The sequence below is a fragment of the Danio aesculapii genome, chromosome 16 (assembly GCF_903798145.1).
Source record: "Danio aesculapii chromosome 16, fDanAes4.1, whole genome shotgun sequence".
Taxonomy (NCBI): Eukaryota; Metazoa; Chordata; class Actinopteri; order Cypriniformes; family Danionidae; genus Danio; species Danio aesculapii.
Window position 1 is genome coordinate 20,419,819 of NC_079450.1, and position 9,477 is coordinate 20,429,295.

Sequence of the window (9,477 nt, forward strand, 5' to 3'; positions counted from 1 at the left end):
AATGTGAATATATTTGATCGTAAAGCAGTATTGTAGTGGATAATATGTGTGACTTGATGATGGAGAAGGACTTTTTGTAAGCAGATCAAAGTCTTTTGCGTAGTTTTCAAAAAGAGATCCAATATCCTAGGTCCACGTAGAGTTATCATGAAAGCCATTATATCATAGCGAAATCTGTAAGGTTGCAATATGACTGCTGTTGATGTGATTGTTTAGTCTGTATCCAAAACCGATTTAAAAAAAAGAATTAGTATTTTTCAGTTTTAATATAGCCCCCCTTACATAAGTGACTGAAAAAGGCCCACCCCACCCTTGCATAGGCAGTTTTGTGATGTCCAAATTCTGTCTGCAGCATGAGAAGTGTACGTTGTTGAGCTCTGTATACGTTTTACAATTAACAATTAGTGCATGATTCAAATTAGCAAGACGCGCCACGAGATGCAGCAGAAATTGGGTTGAATGTTGGAGTTGCAAATGCGGAGAACTTCAAAAAGACACTGCAAGGGAAAATCCTGGACATTTAGTTAGATTTTCTGTTCTTTTTAAGCCACTTTGTGCAGGTGTTTCATAAATTGGGAGGTTTGTCTTTTGAATTGTTACCTTTTTTTCAACGTCTTTTATTAAAACTGGAAAATTTAAATCTGGTAAAAAATGAAACTAGTCAAAAGCCTGAAAGTTTGATGTCGTAAGCTGCTCTGTTAGAATGGTGTCAAAGGAAAAAAAAAACTGGGTAATTGTACAGAGATGAAAAACAAATTTGTATAAAAGACATATTTTTGTACTTCATCAAATCTCTACATGCATGTCAGCAATAAACTTTGATATGGAATATGTTTGTTTATGGTTTTGTGTGTGTGTGTGTGTGTGTGTGTGTGTGTGTGTGTATCTATTTGTATGTATGTGTGTATGTATGCATGTATGCATGTATGTATGTATGTATGTATGTATGTATGTATGTATTTATTTATATATATATGTGTGTGCGTGCGTGTGTGTGTGTGTGTGTATGTATGTATATATATATATATATATATATATATATATATATATATATATATATATATATATATATATATATATATATATATATATATATATATATACACACACACGCACACACACACACACTGTTGTGCGGCATCACGATGGCTCAGTGATTAGCAATGTCCCCTCATATCAAGAAGGTTGCTGGTTTGAGCCCCAGTTGGAGTTTGCATGTTCTCCCAGTGTTGGAGTGGGTTTCCCCCACAGTCCAAAAACATGCTATGTTGGTGAATTGAATAAGCTAAACTAGCTGTAGTGTATGTGTGTGAATGCTAGAGTGTATGGGTGTTTCTCAGTGCTGGATTGCGGCTGGAATTAGATAAAAATTGCGGCTTAAAATTAGATTTTTGCTAGTAATGTATATTTTATTGTGGATTAGTGTGATATGAAGCTCAGAACCATTCAAATACAGTGTTGGTAGCTAGCATAATCTGACGGGTAGGATAAAATGTCAGGACACCTGTATTTACAACTGCATTTTAGATGGCGTTCTGCCCTCTTGTGGTAGACAAGTGGAATGACACGCGGTGATACCCAGACTAATTTGATTTCTCAATTTAGACTGTAAAATACATTGATTTGTTTGGGTTATGTGATACTGAGAGCAATTCTAAAGCTTTGGTTGAAACATCAGCCCAGCTAACCATTATATCTTCTCTATCCATTTGTGTTTGCAGTGTCTGGTTTAAAAATACTTCGCTGTCAATTTTGAAGGCTGTTTCTATGCTATATTTTCCTTAGAAAAAACATCACTTGAAAAGACATTTAATTACCAATCAGAGTTCTATGTATTACTTTTTATGATGGATCGATGGGCGCCCTCTTTGGAGCTTTAAAAACAGCCTTCACAGCTCTTTCAAAGTTGGAATAAAGCCAGAGCTTTATTTAATGTAACTTTGATTGTATTTGTCCAAATGGAAAAAAGGCACATACACCAATAATGGCTTGAGGGTGAGTATATTTCTGGATAATTACGTTTTTGGATGAACTATTCCTTCAGGTATCTACATTTCCCCTTTTACAGAAGACTTTCGGCATCGTAAGTGCTCATTTATCATCTGAATGTTTGTGTAGATGTTGGAGCTCTGGTCATTATTCTCCTGTATTGTATGTTATCTGCCAATTTTGTTTGCCAGAATAAGCTTCAGTGTGGACCCAACCTTATTAGTCAAAGCCCTGGATATGGCAAGCTGTATTAACATTTTGTTGTTCATTAGTTACTATTTTATTCACTAGCACATTTTTAATAATAAACTATACGTCAATGGAAAGATATTTTGTTTCAGCTTTTAATACTTAAATCTCACTTTTATGTATTTTAAGGTTCTGGGTCATAACTGGGCTATTAGTCTCTAATGCCTCATTTCCATTGAGTGGCACGGCATGTTATGGGTCACCTTTATCAGACTTGTGTCTCCACTGCCAAAGAGTACCCTTTTGTTAGGCATGGTGTACAACAGAAAGTCGGAGTCGATGACATTTCCTCGTGTGAGAATGACAAAGTAAAGCTGTATGCGTCATTCACATATATACAAAACACAATTTATTCACAGAAATTCTTGTGTATAAATGTTAATTACTAACCTTTTTGTGAACATCTGCAATTAGGCCTATATCAAATAAATAAATAAAACATATAGCCTATAAATATATACAGCCCCTTGCAGTCATCGAAATGTTACCAATTACAAAAAAAAAAAAATGACAAAACGTACACTTAGGCTTTTTTTGGGTTCAAAAACAATTTAAAACATAAGATTACAGTCAGGGAAAACTCATGTTTAATCTTCACCAGCACATGTAACAGCTTGTTAGAAAGTAATTCTGTCATTCCCAGTTTATAATAGTCCAAAAGGTGATGATAATAGTTAAACATGGCAGTTTGTTCATCTTTTAGGTTGCTGAAACATCCTTTGTTTTTTTCCGCGTTTGTCAGTTTCTGAAAGTATGCGAGAATCATCACTTCAATAATAATAATAATAATGCAGTTATTATCTTGAGCTCAAGTTAACTATATTTTACATATAGACCTTCGGTGAGCGCACACAAATATGGGCCGTTTCCACTGAGTGGTACGATACGGTACAGTACGCTTTTATGGCCGTTTCCACTGTCTAAAGGTACCAAAAATTGAAACTGTACCACTTTTTGGGAACTTTTTCGAAAGGGTACTTAGCACAACAAAAGCGTACCAAAAAGCGGAGCGAGACACGCAGCTGAACACTATTGGTTTACAGAGAAGCGTCACTACTTTATGCACAAGCCAGGAGAATGAAAACAAAGAAACCGCTATTTTTAAATACACAGGCCAGACATTACATCCTAATAATATATACATATAATAATGAGCCATGGTCGACCCGAGCTCAAACAAACTTTGTTATTGTTGTCGTGATGAACAGCCACAAACCCAAGAAAAAGAGCAGAATCTACGCTGTGCCCCATAGTAGTTTACAAGGCCGTCAAAAGCGTGAGCAGTTTCACTTTCTTGAGTGAACTCGCCGCACATCTATATTCGAAATAACGAACTTCTTGAGTTGATGATAATAACGTGCGTGTGATTATTGAAGTGCTTCTGACATCCTTTCAGAAACGGACAAACGAAAGAGTGACGTGCAATAAAACAAAGGAGCAAACGATTGTTTCAGCAATCTAAAACATGAACAAACTGCCATGTTTAACTATTATCATCACCTTTTGGACTGTTATGAACTTGGGAATGAGAGAATTACGTTCTAACAAGTGGTTACATGTGCTGGTGAAGATTAAAGATGCAGATGAGATGTTTGCACTGACTGGGCTATATGTTGCATGTATTTAAAGCCCAAATAAGGACTATATTTATGCTGTGTGTTAGTTTTCTGTCATTGGTAACATATTGTAGACTTTCAGGGGCTGTATGTGTTCATACATGTTGCATTTATTTATTTATTTTATAAAATTGCAGACGCTACAGTAGCCTATTTCACACTATCGTTGATCTGCAGTTATAATCAAATCCTGTTCATAGAAAGGTTAGTAATGAACATTTATACACAGGTATTTATGTGTATAAAAGCATCTGTTTAGTGAGAAGTGCTTCTCATATGATATGTGAATGACCCGTACAGCTTTACTTTGACATTTCCTCGAGCGAAAATAAAGTCGACTGAAACTTTACACCAGGCCCACCAAAACGGTACCCTACATTTTGTAAATAAAATGTTAAAACGCCTTGCCATACGAAGCAAAAAGTTCGTACACGTGAACTTCATCCCCGAAAAGACTTGCAAAACCAACTTGAACTTAATAGTGTAAAAGGCATTTATATGTTGAAAGCATATTTTGACAGCAATCTCTCCCCTAAACATATTCAACTGGTGAGTCGTCCTTTATCGCCGTCGAGTGATTTCAAACAGCACGAAACATTCACAGGATGCACACAAGGCCTCCATATGAGCTGCTGAACCAAACTGTGCTCGCAAAGCAAATTCCTTCGCCGTTTGTTTTCATTTCTTTGTTTCTGTCTCTAGTGTGCTCACAACAACACGTGGGAGTTTACGTGTGCGATCTCCAGAGCTCGTTTTGGACATCCTTTATTGATGATCTGATTTCCTGTCAAGCCGTGTTCAGATACGGGATGTTGTTCGTTGTGCTGATTTATAATAAGTCTCCTCTCCTCCTGTAAGCGCTTGGCCTATGGCAAGCTGAATTAACATTTATTCTATAAGCCATGTCTACTTTAATGCTAGCAGTTATTAGTATTTATTAGTAGATACGGATATATTTTCCATCAAGTGCTACTTACACATGAGCTATTAGTGTTTATACTTTAATAACAAGTTCTTTATTTACAAGTAGTCTATTAGTTGGCAACAAAGATAGGATACTGGTGTGTGTGTGTGGTGCATCACTGTTGTTAATGCTTTTATTTCCTATTAATTTAACATCCTAATTTTATAATTTGATGATTATTGACTGGCTAAAAATAGAATGAATAAATAATAATAATTGAAACAAACATTCTAGCGGTCTGTGCATTGCTTTGAGTGTTGCATTGGTACGGTTAAATCCCACTCATAGCCCATAACATGCTCTCAAAACTTTTTATTTGATTTTTTAAAAACATTTTGGGAGGAGTAAAATTTGCATATGTGGTCTTAAAAACCAGATCTATTTAGACCTGTCCAGTTTCATGTGGAATATCGCCTAGAATAGATCACGTCCTAAAGCGGTTTTAGCTATCAGATTTATATGCGTTTCGGAGGGCATTTACAGTTGTACTTTTCACGATCTAACACATGAAGTGACCCGGTTTAAACAGTTTCCTAGTGTCTATTTAATTGTTACAGGCCTCTCGCTATAGTCAATATATTGACTTATCGCACATTATATGAAAATTAGGGCGGTTAATTTTGGAGGGGCGATATATTGTCTATATTAAACAAAGAAATTTAAGATGATGATGATGATGAATAGGCTATATAAAATAACAAGCTAAGATTTTTGTCAATGTACTGCTTTCTGTGGAAGGCGGTGCTTATGCAGCACGTACGCTACGCACACACAGAGACAGAGTGCATGCAAGAGAGAGCGATTGTGGCGTTTCAAAGCCACAGTCTTCAGCTCTGGTGTGGGAACATTTTGGCTTTAAGCCGAATGAGAAAGGAGAGTCCGCTAACTTGAATGAACCGATATGTTGAATTTGTTTCAGAACAGTGGCAACAAAAAAGGCAACACAACTAACCTTAAATCACACCTAAAACATAACCACCCTACCCATTTTTTTCAACAGGGTCTTCCAGACAGTTATCTGTTACGGATGTATTTATCTGCCAGTGCAAATATAAACGTGACGGCGCGAAGTGGCACACACTCACAGACAGGTACCATTATATAGCTAAAATGATTAGACATTAAACACGCTCGAAAAAACAGCATTTAAAAAATTTGCTGCAAACATTTAACAAACAGTCCTGTCTCGGAATCTGCCTGATTATTACAAAAATGTCACCTGAGATGCATTAAAAGTCTACTTTAGACTTACACTTTTTTGTTTACATCTACTGTTTATTATTACTTATTTGTTTTAAGATAATTTTTTTCATGTTTCAATTTCAAACCTAATTATTCTAAATATTCTTAAAAATAAAATGTTCTTTGAAACAGTGTACCTGAATTATTACACTATTATGGTGTAAAAATGTATTAATTTTTATTATTGATATAAGTTATAAAGTGGCAATAGTATCGTTTATCGCAATTAATTTGGGTGCAATATATCGCCCAGTAAAAAGTAGATCTCGTGACAGCCCTAATTGTTACCAGTATCTAATGATCATCTAGCAAATTAGAACAAATCAATTAGCTCTAGTGGGCTAGTAATGACTAAGTAATAGTTCTTAAATGAATGAAAAAAACAGTACTATCTAAAATGAATTACCATGAAAACATATTACTAATTAAAAAAAGATTAAATGTTAAAAGAGCTTGCCATACTGGGTCTGCATAGAGTTAATGTAACAAATTAGAAGTGTTTGATAAATGATGTTATGGGACCCCTGGGGTTCAGTACTAGTTTAATGAGTCAAATCGACTTTGTCAAATGTGTGAAGCACTTTACCTCATAGCGTTGGCCACATTAAAGAGAGAATGAGCAAGGCTGGTTAACTCAAGACGCCAGGGTTAAATTGGAGACATTTGTAGTGAATCCTTTGCTGTGGGTTGTGGAGCTGTTGTTTGCTACAGACATTAAAGTTTCCAGTCTTACAATTACAATTTTCGAAGCTTAGCTGCAGTTGCATAGATTTAATGTTATATAGTTACATTTAAAGTGTTTTAATGTAATGTAACATATGCTGTTTAGTTTTAGAATTTATTTACATGTAATGGTTATTTTTTTATGGTTATAAATATTTTTATTCATCATAAAATAAATATAAAAATAAAATATTTTTTTCCATTTCAAATGTTTTATTAATATTTTGTATGCATGTATAATTATTTATTTAGACCATTTTTTAAAATGTATTTATTTATTTATTTATTTACATTTATTTATTAATTTAGTTACATTCATTTATATAATTAATTACATTCATTAATATATTTGGTTACATGTATTTTTTATTTACCCAGTTTCATTTATTTACAAGTTACAAGTTATTTATTTGATTATCTAATTGTTTTTCTGGTTACGTCTCTTTCTTTCTATCTTTCTCTTTAACTCAAAAAATAATGTTTGCTGTTTGTTCAAATTCTATTTAAAATTAGCTGAAACAACACAATTTTTGAGTTATTGGGGAACAACTTAATTGTTTTATGTTAAATCAACATAAATTAGTAAAAACTAATAAGTTAACTTAATTCCTTTTTGTTCTCCCAACACAACTCGATTGTGTGGAACCCGACATTTTTTAGTGCTCTTTCTTACTTTACATTTATTTATTGGGTTACATTTATTTTATTACTAATGTACCATCATTAAAGTGTTACCGTTTTGGTGAACTATCAAATTGCATACATATATTTTGATAGTGGTTTTTATATTTTAATATATGCTGGGGGTGTATATATCATGGTGGCTCAGTGGTTAGCATTGTCGTCTCACTGCAAGAAGGTCACTGGTTCGAGTCCCAGCAGGGGCATTTCTTTGTGGAGGTTGCTTGTTCTCCATGTGTTGGCCCGGGATTCCTCCAGGTGCTCCGGTTTCCCCCCACAGTCCAAAGACATGCGCTATAGGTGAATTGAATACACTAAGTTGGCTGTAGTGTGTGAGTGAATGTGAGTGTATGGGTGTTTCCCAAAACTGGGTTGTGGCTGAAAGGGCATCAGCTGCGTAAAATATATGCCGGTGATAATAGTTGGTGGTGATAAATCAGGGACTAAGCCAAAGGAAAATCAATGAACGATACATACTAGTTAAATTATGTAATTGGTTATATTTCAGATCATTACATAAATAGATTAACATTTTAATGAATGTGAAATAATAATTAAACAAAGCTTTAAAAAAGTGTAACAAATTTGGTAATACCTTATGTTGTCATACAGGCTTACGGCTGCATGAAGGTGAATAATTGAAGTCATCTGCTGTTGGATAAGCTCTGGGTTTGGTCTGTCTGTCATGCTCTTTCATTCCTCTTGAACACGTCGCCTTGGCTTTGACAGGATGCAGGAGATTCAGGGCAGGACGTGTTTGTTTCCTCTGAACAGATCAGCAGTGTGCTGTTGACTCTTTCAGATTCAGCTGAACAGTTTCATCTCTCGGGTCTGACGCCTCAAGGCCTAGAGCTGATTTTTATCAGACCATATCTGCAAGATGTGTCTAATTCACTCACAAATATGACATGATGTAAAAACACAACCCCCCTCACCAAAAGCAAAACAGTTGTAGGAAAATAAAAGTATTGTAATTTTGTAAAAAGAAACAAATGATTGAGAACTATTAATGATTGAAAATAATGACTAAGGAAAGACCATTTCCACACATATACATGTATTTTTATGAATTTTCCACACTTTTGTTAAAAAAAACCTGCAGACGTGAGCAAAAATGCACTGTGATGCATTTTGGGCTCGCTGAACCAATCAATTACAGGCAGAGATAGCCTAGTTAATCACACTTTTATGCTGGGTTCTCACCAAATGTATTTTTGTAGTAAAGTGCATGCTGATGAGGCGAAAACTCTGTTTGTAGTGTCTACAAGATCACACCGTACTCAGAGTTTTTAGAAAGTTTTGCTTTCAGTCCACAGTTTTCCTGTGGACAAACAACAAAACAACGTGGAAAAAGTGCAGTTTTAAAAATACCCGAGTTTGTGTGGGCAGAGCCTAATATACATTGCATCAGCTGGTGACTAGTGCACATGTGCATGTATGCGAGAAAACTATTACTGTTTGTGTGTTGTTTTCTTCTAAAATATGCAGGATATTGTGCATATTAAGGAATATCTGGAGAAAAGGCTGTGTACTCACAAATGTTCACTCACTTCATTGGTCTTCATATGTCTTGTTAGACAGTGACAGTGACCTGGCGTTCAACCGGCCAACCCTGACAGGCGCTCGTTCTTCAGTAACTCGAGGAGCCCGTGCAATGTAACGCAAATTCCGCAAATCACGTCCATACTGCCGTGGGCGAGTATAAAAAGAGAGACGGGGGAAAGACAAGTCTGAGCCCACGACTGGTATCGGACAATTGTGGACTGGCTTCATAAAGTGCTGGGAGAGAAACTGGTAGATAACTCCAGGCCCACTCAGGGAAACTGCAGATTTGAGAGAGATCTTCAGTCCCAACAGCCTCCCACCTCACTTGCCACGGCCGCGGTGACTGCAATGGCGATGTTTCCACGGAAAAGATAAGGAAACCTGGGGCATAGTACAGTTACTCAAACTATTCAAACACCTCACTCCCAACACCTATCTTCAGTCAGACTATCTGCCTCCACATTTGGA

The 9,477-nt window shown here is 35.7% G+C and overlaps 1 protein-coding gene across 1 annotated transcript in view; it reads left to right on the top strand.

The window, feature by feature from the left end:
* The window catches only part of stk40 (serine/threonine kinase 40), a 33,682-nt gene extending 32,853 nt beyond the window's left edge, over positions 1–829 (top strand). The window contains exon 11 of the mRNA XM_056474902.1: positions 1–829. This exon is cut by the window's left edge and continues 2,507 nt beyond it. The gene's annotated coding sequence lies outside the window, so the exon portion shown is untranslated.
* Positions 830–9,477: the final 8,648 nt, after the last annotated feature.